This window comes from Hevea brasiliensis, chromosome 5, assembly GCF_030052815.1.
Source record: "Hevea brasiliensis isolate MT/VB/25A 57/8 chromosome 5, ASM3005281v1, whole genome shotgun sequence".
Taxonomy (NCBI): domain Eukaryota; kingdom Viridiplantae; phylum Streptophyta; class Magnoliopsida; order Malpighiales; family Euphorbiaceae; genus Hevea; species Hevea brasiliensis.
This window is the reverse complement of record NC_079497.1, coordinates 94591235-94605172: the sequence shown is the minus strand read 5'-3', so window position 1 is coordinate 94605172 and position 13938 is coordinate 94591235. Positions and strand designations below refer to the sequence as shown.

The window sequence follows — 13938 nt, the reverse complement described above, 5'->3', positions numbered from 1 at the left end:
CCCCTTAATTTCATCTTTTGTGTATCCTAATACCTTCCTATATTGTCTTAAAACTCTTAACAACTTATCAACCTCTAAAGTACTCAAATTTGCATTAATAATCCCTGGAAAAGTTTCACTAGGGCCATGAAATGCATACCATAGTTGAGAAGGAAGTTGTTTAAGTTTTACCGTAGGTGCATCTTCTTCCTTGAATGATCGTTGTTTAATCTCACTTCTTTCCACTTGTGTCAGTTGAAAAATTGATGCTGAGAGGTATGGAGGACTACTCTTCAAGTGTTGAGAAAATACTGCCACATAAATATTGTCATTGTCTATGCTTCCTCCATGAACTTGGCAATTTTCAAGGGGATCTTCAAGATATCTTTTCCTAAAATGCTCCTCTACAAGCTCAATAATAATATCAATTCTTAAACAAGAATCTACTTCATAATGATGTTTCTTCATGACATTGTCAATGTTGAAAATCAACTAATCTTCCCCAACTGTAAGAGTCAACTTTTCACCTTTTACATCAATTAAAGCTCTTGTTGTAGCTAAAAAGGGCCTTCCCAAAATAATTAGGGTGATAGAATCCTTCTCCATGTCCAAAATGACAAAGTCAACTAGTATGTAAAACTTTCCAACCAAGGTACATTCTCTAAAATCTCTTTTAGATATCTAATTGATCTATTTGGTGGCTAAAAAGAAATGAGGGTTGGCTTAAGATCTCGCATGTTGAGCTTTTCATATATGGAGAGGGGCATAAAGCTCACACTTGCCCCTAAATCACATAGAGCTTTTGTAGAACATGATTCCCTAATATGGCATGGAATTGAAAAACTTCCCGGTCCTTGAGCTTAGGAGGAAGCTTCTTTTGAAGTATGGCACTACATTCTTCTATCAAAGCTACAGTCTCATGATCTTCAAGTCTCTTCTTGTTTGAGAGAATTTCTTTTAGGAACTTTGCATAGGAGGGCATTTGGGAAAGGGCATCAATAAAAGGCACATTGATGTATAGCTTCTTCAAAACTTCTAAGAACTTTCCAAATTACTAGTCTAATCTGGCTTTTTGAAATCTCTGTGGAAAGGGAAATTGTGGCTTAAAAGGCTCTAAAGGTATGTGCTTCTGCTCTTTTTCTTCAACCTCTTCTTTACTTTTTCTTGAACCTTCTTCTTTTTCACTCTCTTGTTTTTCATCTCCCTCAACATCTTTCTCATTTTCTCTATTTACACTTTTTTCAAATTTATGATTGTTTACTACCTTCCCACTCCTTAATGTGATAGCTTGACAATGTTCCCTTGGGTTTATTGGTTGACTTGGAAGCTTTCCTATAGACCTTGTACCTAAAGAGCTTGCTTGATATATAATTTAGTTTTCTAGCATTCTATTATGTGTTTGCATTTGCTCCAACCTTGCTTTCACCTCTCTGGTCTCTTCATCATGCTTAGTTTGGTTGACAAGAATTTATTGTAGTAAAGCCTTTATTGTAGAACCTTGCTCTTGCCGTCTAGGTGGGGGTGCAGGATTTGCATTCCTTTGTTGAAAATTAGGTAGTGGTTGTCTATTTTGCTGACATGGATGTCCTTGCTATTATGGTTGAAATTTCTGAGTTGGAACTTGATTTTGTTGATTCCTTCATGAAAAATTGAGATGATTCCTCCAAGCTAGATTATATGTTTGAGAATAAGCATTTTCAATATGCTTGTTTCCATAATTCCCAACATAAGTAGCATGCTTACCATAATCTACTCCACAATTGGTAGTTCCTTCTGCATACACAGCTTTTTGAGAACTTCCAGAGGATGACGAAGTAACTAGCATACTTAAATCATCCATCTTCTTTGCTAAAACATTTATAAGTGCATCAAATTTGGCATTGATCATATTGAAGGGACCAAGATCATAAATTCCAGTAGCTTGCCTCTTTTAAGTTAGAACTAGCCCTCTTGGACTACTCCAAAGATGAGTATTCTTTGCAATTTTCTCTAACGGCTCATAAGCTTCATCCTTATGTTTTATGATGAATTCTCCTCCAGTTTGAGCATCAATAATTCCTCTAATAGTAAGAGTGACATTTGTGTAAACATTCTGATTTATCATTCATTTTGGAATGGCATGATGTGGACATTATCTCTTCAACTCCTTCCATCTCATCCATGACTCATAGTGAGTCTCATCCTCTCTAGGTCGAAAAGTAGTCATTTGATTCCTTAATTCTTGAGCTTTTCTAGGTGGGAATTATTGGGTAAGGAATGCATTAGTGAGCTACTCCCAATTTGTGATTGAAAGGTAAAGAATCAAGCCAATCTAATGCTCTATCCTTCCATAAGAATGGAATAGTTTTAACCTCGCTGCATCATCAGATATTCCCAGTTGCTTTTGCATGTTACAAATCATAACGAACTTCTTAAGATGAGTATGAGGATTTTTTGAAGGATGACCCCTAAATTGACAATTCTGAATCATTTGAAGTACCCCAAAATCCATCTTATAGCTATTTGCATCAATCCTCAGTCTTGCAATGCTCTCTCTCAAATCATCAAACCAAGGGAATGCATAATCCATCATACTTCCCATAGGCACATTAGCATTGATAACTTCTTCCCCAGGAGCATCATTCTCATTGTTCTAATTGTTTACACCATTACCATTACCACTAGTTTTGACTCTTTCTTTAGCTATTTCTATTGCAACTTCAGCTGCTCTCAAAGCTTCTTTTCTTTTTCTGGTTTCTTTCTTGTTGGCTCTACAAAACTTCTCAATTTTAGGATTATATAAAAGATGTGTCACTTGTGTTTTTAGCTCTTCTCATAAAAGATAAAAAAGTACCTAAGAAAAACAATCAAACACAAAGTGAAATGATAATAAAAATAAAAATTATAAACAATTAAAATAATCAAGAATTTAATCTTTAACAAATAACTCCTCAGCAATGGCACCAAAAACTTAATGAGTCCCAACCATAAGTGCACGGGTCGCTCAGGTAGTATAGAAAAGATATTATTTCCTCGAAGAGTTGTGTTATAAATTGAATTTTTGATATAAAAAATGTATTGATCTAAACTAAATTGGATTAATAATTAATTAAATGACGAGATTGGAAATTAAAATGTATAGTTGTAAATTTAACGAAGAAATAACTTGATTGGACAATTTCACTAAGGTTATAAGAAATAGGTTGAGCTAAATGCAATCTAGCAAGAATTAAAGTAACAAGCAATTAAAAACAGTTAACAATCAATAATGATAAAAGGTGATTCTGGAGTCATAGGATTCATATTTAAGCTATTTTGGGGTTTTGATAGATTAGCTAGACATAAGAAAATTATGTGTTTTAAGGAGATTAATTCTTAAATCCTTTGAAAACTTTTTTGAATGAGACAAAGATTGTCTTGATTAATCAAATCCTACTTTTGCTGAGTTTAAAATTAATCAAGATCCATTAAGTTCCTTAATCAATCTATTAACCTCCTTAATCCTTAGTCTGTTTCTAGATCTAAGTTAATTAAGCTCGATTTCTTAATTATCCATCATTGGGTTTTCTCCTTTTAGTGCTTCAACCAAGGATTAAGAACATAACTTAATGGGATCCTACACTAAGCATGTCATTAAGCACACTAGAAATGGATTAAACTTCATAATAACCATAAAATCTAGATTAACCAGCTCAAATCTTTAAAATATCTTAAATATTACATACCCAACTCTAAAATCTTAGAATACTACTCACTATCCATGTTTAGTATAAGAGATTCTAAGCAAAAGAGGAAACAAATCATGAAAATAAACTAAAGTTGAAGAAACCGATAGAAAAAGTGCAGAAAATGGTGAAGAAAGAAGAAGAAGAATCCAATTATGGTTTAAAAAATGGTAAGTGTTAGCTCCCTTTTCTCCTTCCTTTTTCTTCCAATCTTTTTCCTTATTCCAAAAAGGTGAGGTAAGAATGGTTTCATACCCCTTGACACAAATCCTAGGATGGCCTAAAAATGGTGTGTGTGAGGTCACTACATGTGTGAGAATATTTCCTCCCTCGACCAATTAATGAGAAAGTGCATAGGTTATGCAATGCCTGTGCAGGATCTTTTGCAGAGTCAAGATTGGGGAGAAGGAGTAAAAACTGGTTGGCATAGCCATGCAAGTTCCTATGCACATTTTGGCAAGCTCCAGAATTTTCCATGAAGGTGCACAAGCGAGTTGCATAGCTTGTGTAGGAGGTTGTGCAAGTTTCAGCATGTTCTTGTAATTTTTCTGGTCAACCACATAAGTGAGTGCTTAGCTTGTGCATGAAGTTGTGCAAGTTTCGGCAGGTTGAGATTATCTTCCATGGAGGTGAACAGGCTGTGCATGAGCTGTGCAACTTTAGGCAATTCTTAGCTATTTTTCTAGGCTCTTGCATAAGCAAGAGCACAAGTTGTGCACTACCTTATGCAACTTTCAGTAAGTCTTAAAATTTTTTCTAATTTCTATACACAAGCTACATAGGCTGTGCAACATCCTATGTAGATTTTGGCAACCTTCAAAATCTCAAATTTTTAGGCAATAATTTTTGGCATTTTTGGACTTGGACATTACTCCACACTTGCATAATTACCTTTTAGTCCCTAAAAAACACCATTTTATGTAAAAAATAAAAGTAAAATTATAAATTAATCCAAAAAGTGATAATTATGGAAAATTAACTAAATAACTAGTAAAATTTACTAAAAATAACTAACAAATGAATAAAATGACTATGGAATTCAACCTAAATGACTACATGAAATGCATGTGTAATGCCTTCACTTTAGGTAGTTCCGTACACTCTACTCTTTCGACGACTAACGTCTGTTCAGATGGCTAAAATATCTAGAAGCACCCTTAAATTAAAGTAAAAAGTCATAATTTAATTTAATAAAGATCAAGTAAGATTAAAGGAAAATAAAAGAAATGGATTAGAAATCAATTAAATGTGCACAAGTCCCGGTGATGAGTAACTCTCCTAGGAAGTGGCTAAAGACTGGTATCTTGAGCTGTTAACTATTTCAATTCGTGTAGGACCTTATAAAACTTTTAATTAAGACTTAATTAAGATATAATTATGAATTAATAAGTCAAAAAAATGAAAAGAAGGAAAAGTATTCACATAAGTGGCAAACTAAGTGCGTGTGCACTTGCTTCCTATCATACCTAGGAAGTTGGCCACTAGGAGTTAGAGGACTAAAATGAATTAATCAATAAGTTAAGGGGTAAATAAAAGACTGGAGGACTACATTGAATAGATTATAAAGTTTTGGGAAAAATTTAAAAATAAGAGAAAATACCCTATAGACCAATGGACAAAGATGAAATACCAATGGGTAAAACTAATAAAAGCAACCTTATCTTCCTTTCCCTAAACCAGCTGGCCATTCACCTGTTTCTTCTCCTCTTCATCTTTTCTTCTTCGAATAACTATTTCTCTCAAAATTTGAAGAGAAAATCACAAATTCAAATCCTCGATCAAACCAATTTTGGAAGGCATAAGCAAGGAAGCAAGAAGAGTTACCAAGTAAAGCTTGAAGAACCCTAATTTCATAAAGGATCTGGAGGAGAACTGGAAGAAAAGGAAGACTAGCAGCTGATTTTCCCTTAAGGTTAGTGCTATAACCTTTATTTTTTATCAAGTTTGAGTAAGGATACCACTAGGGATTAGGGGAAAATGTAAAATAGTGAGAAAGATAGTTGGTAGGGGTGATGAAACCCTGGTTCTGCCAGTATGTCTATAGGACCAGCCATTTTTAAAATTGCATAACTTGAGCTAGGAAAGTTAGATTTTTGTGATCTTTATGTCTATGAAAACCTTGATGAATGCTTTAAAACTTTGTAGTTTTGTGCTAGACCTAATTCCCTTGTTATGATAGTGTTTGAGGGCAAAACTTTTTGTTGCTCAAATATGGAAAAACAAACCTAATAATTTCCAGAAGCAGGACACCCGACATTGAAAATTCATAACTCGTGCTCTAGAACTTGACATATGGTGATTCATGAACCATTGGAAAGCTAAATGAATACCCTAAAACTTTGTTGTTATGACCAAAAATTCATTTTGCTGGCTGCATAGTGAATTTCTTGCATTTCTTGTTGCTACTCTGACTGTGACTGGAGTCTAGAATAATTTGTACATTTTCATTCATAACTAGAGCTATAGTCCTAATTTTAAAATGATTCAAATTGAAAATTGAAATGGACATATGAAAGTTCAATTCATAGGCCTATAATTTGCATTCTATGATTCCATATGATATGAAATTTATGGAAAATGAAAGTTAAGAGATAAGGCCAAAACTTTCACGAAGGAATGCTACCCAAAAAGTTTGTGTAAGTGACCTTAAATTTGGCTAGAAAATAGGGCACAAAATCGGAAACTTGGTAGGAATACATTCTAGACTATCTAGAGTAAAATCAGTATAACTTATCCTAGGAAACTCCAAACGAGGTGATTTTTGTTTTGCTGGAAATTTAAGATACAAGGGATCAATTTTCATGAAGAACAAACTGGCAAAATCTGATTGCAATCTATTCAAATCCGAACTTTAATATTTGTCCAGAACCTGCCCTGTAGCTGGTGAAGTTAAAATTTTGCTTAAGGACAACTATTAATTAATTGACCATAACTTTTGATCCTTGAATCCAAATTAAGTGATTCAAAAACTATATTAAATTTAAGACATAGATTTAAAAATCTCATGGAGAAAGTTGAATTTAATTCCTATAATTACTTAGTCAAAATGCTTGAGCAATGTAATATATAAAGTCTAATTTTTTATTGGAATTTGACAATGGTTATCATGTGTGTAAATTTTGTATAAATGTATGAAATTTAAACGCATGCAATATGAAAATATGATAATGGCATAAGTTTATGTGCATACAAGTATTGTTGATTATATTATGTGAAAATAAAAATGATAGTTACCTTATTAGGCCCGAGTAAATCTAGACAGTGAATTATAGGTTTGGATAGATAGGCACGCCAATAAGGGACATCATTAGCAATACTACATTAATTATGTTATTAGATTGATGAATAACTATATAGAGGCACTGAATGTCCATTATTAAACAGGTCAGAGACGCTGAGTGTTCAATACCGGGAGGCTATGTTGACAGTTATATAGAAGCATCGAGTGCCCATTGTTAGACTGGTTAGAGACACCAAGTATTCAGTACTAGGAGTTCCATATCCAGTCTATATAGTTCTGCCATAGGTTACTATGGGCACATTACAAACCTTAAAATGTGATTTAATTAAGAAAACATACACAAATATAATGAGAATGATGTTAACCCCTGAACATTATTTATAAAATCTCTTATAGTATATATAAAAGTTTTGCTTTTATTCTTTTTAAATTATTACTGCACCACTAAGTTATGAAGCTTAGTGCATAGATTTTCCTTGCACAGGCATAGAAGGTAAGGAGTAGGTAGATAGAGATAGGAGACGAGGGAGTGGATCTGCATGAAAGTCCGAAGTCACCTCATACGTGGACTTTGTGGTAGATGCACTACCAACACTGGATGCATTTTGGTCACTCATTTTTATATTCCAATTATCATGCACCAAAACACTTGATGTAAATTTATTTAGGATGACGGTAAATTAAGTATAAATATACTTTGTTACATTTATAAATTTATGTCTGAATATATGTTATGTAAATATTTACATATGATGAGGAAATGAATTTGATTACAAGTATGATGAGAGTTGATTAATAATATGGTTGCAATTAAAAATATAATTATTAATACGTGTTATTAACAGGTGGATGTTAAAAGTTTTAGGGGAAACTCTTACAGCTTTCCCTTTGAAATTTATTTTGAAAAATTAAAAGTAAACATTAACTGAGAAAATTATTCAAATAAAAGTTTAGGTGCTCCGTGCATAGAATGTGGTATTTCTTTGCTTGGTTTCACTATAGATCGGGTAGGGGGTGTTGCATTTAGTGCTATCAAGTCATGCCCCTGGTAATAGGAGTGATAGAGGCAGGAGAGATCCAGCCGCACAGGCATCTAGACAGCCTGAACAGCCATAACAGTTCTTTTTCCAACAAATGGCTAATTTCTTTAGACAGATGATAGGAGCCATCCCACAGGCTCAGCCTTCACAAAAGTCCTACTTGGAGAAGCTTAGGAAATATTAGGCAGTGGATTTTAAGGGAAAGAAAGAAGATGATCCAGCAATTGCTGAATATTAGTTGGAGAGGACAGAGAGAAGATGATCCAGCAGTTGTTGAGTATTGGTTGGAGAGGACAAAGAATGCATGTCACACCTTATACCTCTGTAAGGCGTAACATGATCTCGTAGTATACCTAATGAATTACCGTCTCTGTCTACTGATAACCCATTAAATACACTACAAGGGATTTTAGAACAATTTTCTTACTTTTTGAAAGTGGTGAGCTTTTATAGCAGGTATTAAAAACATTTACTTGAAGTTTAAAGATTAGTTAAAATTTGTGTCCATTTTTATTTTTACGTAAATTTTAATAAAATTGTTGGGAAATTTGTGCTGAATATTAGTTGGGAAAAACATTTACGCAAATTTGTGCCGTCAATATTTGGGAAAAATAGTTCTTCAAACACCTGTAAAAACACTTTTAATAATTCATTTCATCAAAATCAACCACTACCACAACACAAATCAACATCATTTCTCCCAACTCCATAATTCAAAGCAATTCTCAATTCAATTGTCTTCAAAAATAATGCTAAATTACTTCATTCATATTCCATTAAAGAAAAATCAATTTACATTCATCATCCTAAAATTTACATTAGAAAATCCAAAATAATATTATTACAAAATCTATACAACTGCTCAAGACCAATTTATATATGTACATACAGTTACATACACCAAAATAAATATTACAATCAGGTTACAAAATTATACCCGACAAAATCTCAAGGATGTAGCTTCGAGATCCTCAGCAATTCACTCAGCTGCACCACTAGTCTCTTTATCTGAGACAGCAATAAACAGCCATCACTGAGTACTATGACTCAGTGGTGCACAACATACTAAAATAACATTTTATGCATAATTCAAATCACATTTATTCAAATATAGTACTGAAAATGAAAAGTAGATACAAAAGACAATTTATAATTTTAGTCAAAACAGTCTCATTTCAGAAGTCTCAAAATAGGTTTCATAAAAACACACAGTTATATCATGCCATCAGAACAATGTTCATCTCAATAGCTGGAGACTTATGAGGAATCACATGGCTAGTTAGCTCAATCTATGAGTACCCATTCAATTTCTTCCTCTACTGGAACACACCTCAACACTTCAGCCAGAAAGGGAATCAAAATTCAAAACTAATTCCTCCCACTAGTCATGCTAGTGAGGCATTCAAATATATGGTCATGACACTGTGGTTTCAAAACTATCTCAATAATTTTCCAAACATTTACTGATAATTAACACACATGCAATTAAATTTTCAACAATTTAGCTCAATAGCATAATATACATTTCAATCACCATTTCGCAATATAAGTAAATCAAAATTCATTTCATGCACTTTGCAAAGAAAATTTAAAGAATATTTTATGTTGTGCACAAACCTTATGCAAATCGCCTCTTGACCTTGACTCGATGCCTCAGGTTCTTTCACGGTATTCTTTTCAACTGAAACACACAATTTTACAATGTTTCGGTATCATAATTTCTCATAAATCCCAAAACAGTTTCAAATCTATCTATTTCTATCTCTCTCAATCAATTTGGTTCCATGCCCGGTCGTTCAACTATGGAAGCGATCTTTCTTATTAGAAGCTTGATGGAGAAATATAGAGATGTGAAGAAAGATCTACACATGGTTTTTATTGATTTGGAGAAGGCTTATGATAGTGTTCCAAGAGAGGTGTTATGGAATGTGTTAGAACAAAAGAGGGTATCTATTAGGTACATACAAGTATTGAAAGATATGTATGAAGGAGCAACTACTATTGTGTGCACAGTGGGAGGGGACACAAGAGATTTTCCGATCTCAATTGGATTACACCAAGGATCAGCCATAAGCCCTTACCTTTTTACATTAGTTTTAGATGAACTAACGAAACATATATAAGAGAGGATTCCTTGGTGCATGATGTTTGCGGATGATATTATTCTGATAGATGAGACACGAGAAGGAGTCAATAGAAAGCTAGAACTTTGGAGAAGTACTCTAGAGTCAAAGGGTTTTAAGTTAAGTAGAACGAAGACAGAATACATGTATTGCAAGTTCAGTGAAGGCCAAACTGGTGATAGGGTAGGAGTTAGTTTGAATGGAGTGATACTGCCCTAAAGTAATCACTTTAAATATCTAGGCTCAGTCCTTCAAGTAGATGGGGGATGTGAGGAGGATGTTAGTCATAGGATTAAAGCCGGATGGTTAAAGTGGAGACGTGCCACGGGAGTTTTATGTGATCGTGAGATTCCCAATAAATTGAAAGGAAAATTTTACCGTACAGCAATACGACCGGCTATGTTATATGGTAGTAAGTGTTGGGCAAATAAAAGAGTCGTATGCATCTAAGATAAGAGTTATAGAGATGAGAATGTTAAGGTGGATGAGTGGCCATACTAGACAAGATAAAGTCCGTAATGAGAATATTAGAGAAAAGGTAGGAGTGGTGCCAATTGAAGATAAGTTGAGAGAAGGGAGATTGAGGTAGTTTGGTCATGTGAAGCGCAGATATACGGAGGCTCCAGTTAGACAAGTAGAGCACATTAGACATAAATTGACTTGGAGGAGAGTAGTACAACATGATCTAGAAGTATTACACATTTCTGAGAATTTAACCCAAAATTGTTCAGAGTGGAGAAAGTGAATCCATATAGTCGACCCCAAATTTTTGGGATAAAGGCTTAGTTGAGTTGAGTTGAGTTGGGGTTACTATTCATGATACTATTCAAGTCAAATTGTTGACTTTCTCATGCTTAATAGGTATGGAAATTTCAATTTCATCTGCATAGCACATTTTGGTTACCTAATTTGTTAGTTTTGGTTGTTTCTTAAAATTTTAAATCTCTTAGGTGAAATTTCCAAATTTCAGATTTGGTGTCCTGTATTGCACTATTCCATTGATCAAGTTGCTGTTGAAATTTGGCTAAGTTTTCTTCATAGAAATTGTTCCTTATTCTCTTAAATTTATTTACCTTTTTGAATCTCTCCATTTGGAGTTTTTTAGCCCAAGATATGACTATTTGAATTGGGCTGGCTGGATTTGGTGTTACCCAGAATTCTGGGCATTTTCTGGATACTGGCAATTTTGGAATGCTAATTATAGGTGACTTTTGGATAGGTTATGGTCAAAATTTGGATTTATTTTCTTCATAAAAGTTGTAGGGCTATGTCTCAGCTTTCTATCAGTATAAGATTCAGGTCATTTGGACCTTCCTAGGCCAAGTTATGGTCATTTAAGTAACTACTATTCATTTGGTCATTTTTGTACTGGGCAGTGTTCCCAAATTCGGATTTGGCCTAATTGTTCACTATCCTAATATCATTTTCTGGGCATGGTTCCTAAATAAAAAATGTGAAATTTTGTGTCTATTTTCATTTTCAATTGACCTCACACCAATTGGGTTGGTAAATTTCCAGTTTTAGTCCCTGAAAGGGACCTAGGTCAAGCTATCAGCATACTGACCCTAACCAATCCAAATTGAAACTTGGTTCTAACAATTCACACACACCACAAATGGTTACAATTGACCATTTCTCAACTCAAAGAAGGTTATTTATATCATTTGACCATTTCCTCAATTTTTCCCAATTTTCAAGAGGTTAAGAACCCTAATTCCTCAATTCCTTTAACTAATGCAGTTCAAGTTCATAATCAATCTTTATACACTTAATCCAACTTAACTACCACTTCACTTCCATTAAATTCATGCAATTTATCCACCCTCATAAGCTGGCAAAAAATCATAACTAATCCCCCAACAATTGTTTTTGTTACAATTTAAGTTAAAATCTAAGTTAAATTAACTTAAAACATATATTTTAAACTAAAAATTTTAATTTAAATTATTACCTCAACTTTGGAGTTCACTCAACCAATTTCTTCTATCTTTCTTCTTTCTTTCTTCTTTAATCTCCTTCTTAAGTTGAGATAACAAGCTTTTATGAAGTAATTATGGGAAAAATTAAGGTTAAGTAAGGGATTTCAAGCTTGAGTTCAAGCCTTCATGGAGGTTGGCAATGGAGGAGCTATGGGAAAGGTTTCGACTGAAGTGAGTGAGGAGAGAAGATGAGTGATTTTTTTCTTTTCTTTTTTGTTATTTTATATGTAATTAACTTTAATTAGCTTGGTCAAAGATTGTGGGAAAATTAAATTGGATTTTGACATCATCCATGATGTTATCCAAGTGATGTAATAACACTTTTTCTTTTTTTTTTTTCTTTTTCTTTTGTATTTATTTTTCTATTAGTTCTTTAATTTAATTCTCGATTTTGAAATTTTCATTTCTCTAATTTTATCAAACAGTTAGGTCAGGAGTCAGCTCTAGGGGTGAATTGACCAAATTGCGCCTCGTTAGTTCAATCCGGTTTGAAAGTTATTCGATTTTTCTTTCGGATCCCTGACCAAATTATTTGATCTCTCTTTTTCGTGATTTTCTCTTTTCCACTGTGTTCGCAATAGTCCTAAGGACTGCTGCGTCACATTTTCCTATTCAAAATTTGAGTTAAGACTGACCTCGCAGTCATTTCCTGGGAAGGTCGCCCATCGCTATGATTCCTAGCTCATTTAACTTTTTATGCTTTGTTTTTCTTCTTTATACTTAACTATTTGGCAATTACTAATTATTTGTATTCAAGGCTTATCTAGGTATCTTAGATGTGGTTTTAATTCTCTTAATTATCCGAACTGACACCAGTCACCGGAACAGTAAAATGTACCAAACTATGCAAATAGGGGTGTTAGAATTCTCCCCCCCTTAAAATAAATTTTGTCTCGAACGTTTACCTGGTATCAGTCTTTGAACAGCTGTGGATGCTATCTCCTCTTGTCCTCCTCTTGTTCCCAAGTAGTCTCCTAGCCTGAATGATGGTTCCACAGCACTTTCACTAACGGTATCTGCTTGTTCCGTAGCTGTTTCACCTCATATACCAGAATCTCTATGGGTTCTTCCTCATATGTGAGGTATGAATTCATTTAATTTCTTCCACTGGTAGTACATGAGATGGGTCAGATCTATACCTCCTCAACATTTATACATGGAAGACGTTATGTATCTTCTCCAACTCTGAAGGTAGTGCCAAACTTTATGCCAAACGACCCACTCTTTCCAGAACCTCATATGGCCCGATGAAACGAGGACTTAGTTTCCTCTTTCTGCCAAATCTCATAATTTTCTTCCTAAGGGAAACCTTGAGGAATACTTTGTCACCCACTGCATATTCAATATCCCTTCTCTTCATATCAATATAGGACTTCTGATGGTCTGATGTAGCTTTGAGTCGATCTCTAACCAATTAGATTTTCTCTTCAGTCTACTGAACAATTTCTAGCCCAATCATCTTTTTTTCACCCACATCATCCCAGCACAATGGGGTTCTACATTTTTTGCCATACAAAGCTTCATATGGAGGCATTCAATGCTTAATTGATAGCTGTTGTTGTAAGCAAACTCAATCAAAGGCAAGTGTGTGTCCCAACTGCCCTCAAACTCAATCACACGAGCCCGTAGCATGTCCTCCAAGATCTGAATTACTCTCTCTAACTGGCTATCTGTCTGTGGGTGGAATACCGTGTTGAAGTTCAATCTAGTTCCTAGGGCTCTCTGCAGACTACGCCAGAATGTAGAAGTGAACCTAGGATCTCTGTCTGATACAATGGATACTAGCACTCCATGCAGTCTTACTATCTTATCAATGTATAACTTGGCTAATCTTTCTAAACTGTATTCCATCCGGACAGGTAGAAAATGAGC

At 34.2% G+C, this 13938-nt stretch overlaps 1 non-coding gene across 1 annotated transcript; it reads left to right on the top strand.

Annotated features, from left to right (window-relative positions):
• Positions 1-2093: 2093 nt before the first annotated feature.
• Positions 2094-2201, top strand: LOC131180423 (small nucleolar RNA R71). Its single transcript, XR_009149198.1, has one exon. It is a non-coding gene; the product is annotated as a small nucleolar RNA R71 (small nucleolar RNA).
• Positions 2202-13938: the final 11737 nt, after the last annotated feature.